A 5,041-nucleotide genomic window follows, 5' to 3' on the forward strand; every position below is an offset into this window, starting at 1 on the left:
GCCGCTGCCCCACATCACTAAAAGAGCTGCACCGCGGGAGCGTCGGGGCAGCGCTGCTGGTTAAACAGAGCAGCACGGAAAGGCTGGGAAGTGTGAGCGCAATAAAATATTGACAATGGTCTCAGAAATATTGTAAAGGTACTGCAGCAGGAGTGGCCGCTGCCCCGCATCACTAAAAGAGCTGCACCGCGGGAGCGTCGGGGCAGCGCTGCTGGTTAAACAGAGCAGTATGGGAAAGGCTGGGAAGTGTGAGCGCAATAAAATATTGAGAATGGTCTAAGAAATACTCAAAAGGTACAGCAGCAGGAGTGGCCGCTGCGTGGGTTCACTAAAACAGCTGCACCGCGGCACCTTTGGGGTGGTGTTGATGGTAAACGTGCGGCACGTAAAAGGACTGGAGGTGTGAGGGAAGTAAAATATAGAGAAAGGTCTGAGAAATAACAACAACACCGCAGCAGGAGTAGCCACTTCCTCAGGATAAAATGAGCTGCACCGCGGCGCACGTGGGGCAGGGGCGCTGCTTCAAAGGTGTCACGGCAAAGGTCGCATCTGTGAAGGGTATAAAATAAAATGGTCGAAAATCCTTTAAAAGTACTGCAGCAGGAGTGGCCGCTGACCCGTGTCACTAAAAGAGCTGCACCGCGGGAGCGTCGGGGCAGCGCTGCTGGTTAAAAAGAGCGGCACGGGAAAGCGTGAGAGGTGTAAAGGGAATGAAATGCTGAGCATGGTAAAAGAACTACAATAAAGGTACTGCAGCAGGAGTGGCCGCTGCCCCGCATCACTAAAAGAGCTGCACCGCGGGAGCGTCGGGGCAGCGCTGCTGGTTAAAAAGAGCAGCATGGGAAAGGCTGGGAAGTGTGAGCGCAATAAAATATTGACAATGGTCTAAGAAATATTGTAAAGGTACAGCAGCAGGAGTGGCCGCTGCCCCGCATCACTAAAAGAGCTGCACCGCGGGAGCGTCGGCGCAGCGCTGCTGGTTAAAAAGAGCGGCACGGGAAAGGCTGAGAGGGGTAAAGGGAATAAAATGCTGAGCATGGTAAACGAGGTACAATAAAGGTACAGCAGCAGGTGTGGCCGCTGCCCCGTGTCACTAAAAGAGCTGCACCTCGGGAGCGTCGGGGCAGCGCTGCTGGTTAAAAAGGGGTCCGGAAAGCGTGAGAGGTGTAAAGGGAATGAAATGCTGAGCATGGTAAACGAGGTACAATAAAGATACTGCAGCAGGAGTGGCCGCTGCCCCGCATCACTAAAAGAGCTGCACCGCGGGACCGTCGGGGCAGCGCTGCTGGTTAAAAAGGGGTCCGGAAAGCGTGAGAGGTGTAAAGGGAATAAAATGCTGAGCATGGTAAACGAGGTACAATAAAGGTACTGCAGGAGGTGTGGCCGCTGCCCCGCGTCACTAAAAGAGCTGCACCGCGGGAAGTGATTCGTTTGTTCTTAGGTTTGGAATGAAAGGTGCTCTTGCAGAGGGGACTATTGACCTGTTAAAATTCTGTTGGATACAGGAAAAGAGGGAGGAAGCAAGCAGCTGGGGAATGAAGGGGTGGATTTTTTGGTGGATACAGGGAAAGACACGGGAAGGGGCTCTCAAGTAAAATACACCTCACGGGCAGCACCAGGAGAAGCCTCAAGTGCCCTTTTTTTCCAAGCTCTGACATTCCAGAGGAGTAAGCAGTGGTCAGCCCATCACTTTCTGTATTCCTTGGATGCCCAGTGCTTTGTTGGGAAGAGATAATATTTGGAAATGAACAAATCCGGGGATGTTATTTCCTGATAGTAAAGCCCCAGAGAGCCTGGTTTTGATATCCTTCCAGCACCCAAACGCAGCAGAGGGAATCCTGGCGGAGCTGGAAAACGCTGTCGCTCCGTCGGTGGAATTCCTGGGAACTGGAAAGCAGCAGAAGCAGCAAGAACAGAGTTGGAAGCAGGCTCCAGCCGGGTAAGGCAGACACCAAATCCTTTGGAACTGGGCAGGGGTGGGAAGAATGAATTCTTACATTTGTAGCCCAGGGATTCCTGAGCAGGATCCCGGCAGGGAAGACTGCAGGGATCAGGCTGGGGCCTGATCGCAGCTGGGGGCAGCGAGCCTTGGAATTGGCTGAAGGGAAGAAAGAGGGATCCTTTGAGCACAAGGATCAGGTGTCAAATGCGGAGATGGCATCAGACAATTCCTCGGGAGGGTTTAGTTCCTGGGCCAAATCGATCTGCTGCCTTGTGAAGGAGCTCAGAGAGCTGGGAAGAGCCCAAGCAACGCAGGGAATGCACCGGCAGATGAAAGTGCCGGGGAACGGTGGGGAAAAGCATCCGAACAGGGGGCCTCGTTTTGTACAGGGACGGTACAAAAAATTGTCCGAAAGAATAGGAATGGAATGGGATTTTACGTATTCCTCGGAGGCCACAATCCAGTGGGAAGGCTGAGAGAAAGAAACAAGGCCTAAAAAGGCAGATGAGCCAAATCTGCCCAAAGCCTCCAATGGCCACATTCCCTGGCATTGCTGAGGACTTCAGCCAAGCTCCAAGCAAAAGGTGAGCCCCTGATTTTGGTGCCAAGGGAAACTCCAAGTTAAGAATGATCCAAATATGAAGCGCTTCTCACAAAACTCAGCTTTGCAAACCTTTCTTTGGGCTAAAAAAGAAAAGGTGGGAATGCCCTTGGCAGAAAAGCAGCTGTGAGGCACAGCAGGCTTCAAATGCCTGTCAGCAGGAGCTCCAGGAGAAACGGCTGCTGGCTCCGGGCATCCTGGGCTTTCCAGGCAGGTTTTGTAGCGGATTGCAAGGCAGTTTTCCTGCCTCTGGGGGGTGGCACCTGCATCCCACTGGAAAGGGAAAATGTGGAGAGAGGGGCAAGCGGGAAGACGGTTGCTGATGTGTGTCCTTGGATCGCAGTTCCTCCCGGTGAGTCTGTGCTGCTGGAAGTTTGAAGGAGATCAGTCCTGGAGTACGTGTGGGTTCACCTGTGGGGTTTGGGAGCGACGCCGGCCCTGAAATTCCAGGGATGTTCCCTTTGCTGGAGTGAGAAGCAGTGGAAGCACTTTGCTGTCTGCTTCTTCATCGCCTTCGCCTCGGTCCCCTGGGGCTCCAGGTAATCCCCTCTCACCTTTCCTTTTCCAAGGGTCTCTAAATGAGGGCTTGAGCTTTGGTGTAGCTCCCTTTACAGGGAAGATCTGTTCCAGGAAAGGTCTCCTGGTCTGGCCCGATGGCGTTGCAGGAAGAGCAGGAAACCCCACAGCTCCTGTGGCTCCCTCATCTGATTTGCCTGCAGGCAGCCAGGATCATTCCCAAGTGTCATCCTCTGGCTCCGTGACTCGGTGAGGTTGTGTTCCGCCAAAGGCCAGGGGCCGCTTTGTTTTGCAGCTCACGAAAGTCCAGCTCGGTGGTGCTGGGTTTGGTTTTTGTGTGCAATGAAGGCACTAAAAAATTCCCCTCCTTCCCTGGCACAGCCCTGGAGTGGGAGCAGATTCCCCTTATCCCGGAGTTATCCCGCTCCTGCCGTGGATCCCTGCGGTGCCGTGGCAGGTGAGGAGACTGAAAGCTTTCATTAGGAATTGGGGATTATGAGCACTGACATTTACTGTGCTAGAAAGTCTTAAGGGACAAATTTGTGCCAATTAATGTCACGCCTTTAACTACGAGGATCAATTCGTGTTATGCTTGTACCAGAGTCTGGTGACAGAGGGGGTTTCCAAAGGAAGTCTTGGTCCATGGAGGCTTGTGCCCAAAGAAAATGCCAAGAGAACTGAGGTATGAAAAACAAAGGTCCTTTATTTATCTAAGAGCAGCAACAAAAACGAACTACAGAACATATTTACATTGTAAGAACCTTTGTAACAACAACGATCTATAGAACGTATTTACAAGAACATAGCTATCGATACTATATTAAACGTATTTACAGAAGACAATAAGAAATGCTAAAACGTATCTACAGCAGGGTGCCGTCTCTGGCCTGGATCTCCATCAGTCCTGGAAGAAAAAGCAAGTGACAGAGTCATTGCAGTCAGGCACAGAGGGCTGTTCCATGTGCCCCCAGCCTGGGACACACTGGCAGAGCGGGACTCTGCTGCCAGCGCTGAGCCTGGCTGGGGCTGGGGGTCAGGCCCCAGGCACTGGCATGGGGCTTGTGTGAGCCAAAGCAAGGGCAGGACAGGCTGGGGATGCTGCTTGTGCTGCCAGAATCCAGCCCACGGGGCACCGTGTCCCTCAGCGGGGCACCCAGCCCAGCCCCAGCCTGGCAGCAGGGCACCCACTCTGCCTGTGGGGAGCACATACCTGTCCTACTGCTGGAGTCCGTCCTCATCCCAGGACCATGTCCTCCTCCTCGTCTTTTCCGTCCACATCCATGTCCTCACTGTATTCTTCCATTTCCACCTCCATCTCTTCCTCCATCTCTTCCTTCATGTCCACCTCCATCTCTTCCTCCATCTCCTCCTTTGCATCCACCTCCATCTCTTCCTCCATCTCTTCCTTCACGTCCACCTCCATCTCTTCCTCTCCGGTCTCTCCTCCCTCCACTTCCATCTCCTCCTCTGTATCAATCTTTAGATCCACCTCCATCTCTTTCTCTTCGTCTCTGGAAACCTGCAGATGTAGCAAAACCTCGGAGTGGGATCCCTGTCCCACAGCATCCCCACAGAGGCACTTAGGTGGTGTCCATTTCCATGGAATGGCACCTTACCTTCCTCAGGACAAATGTGAGCATCTGGCAGGGATGAACGGCAAAATCCAGGCACAAGAGACCTTTGGGAACACTCGGGAGTATCGGAGCAGGGGCCAAGCAGGGTGACGGGTGTGTAGGCACAAGGGCCAATGGTTGTGTTGTCCTCTTTGCTGGATGCTGGGAGCTCCAGTGTGAATGCAGACCGTGACGTCACAATTCACAGGAGTCCAGGGTCACCGTGCAGTGGACAACGGGCATCACAGAATGATGGAATCCCTGAGTGGTCTGGCTTGGAAGGGACGCTAAAGATCGTCTTGTTCCAACTTGAGCAATCTTCTACCAGAGCACCTTGCTCAGAGTCCTGTTCCCACCTGGCCTTGGGTG

Source organism: Coloeus monedula, assembly GCF_965178545.1.
Source record: "Coloeus monedula genome assembly, contig: HAP1_SCAFFOLD_71, whole genome shotgun sequence".
Taxonomy (NCBI): Eukaryota; Metazoa; Chordata; class Aves; order Passeriformes; family Corvidae; genus Coloeus; species Coloeus monedula.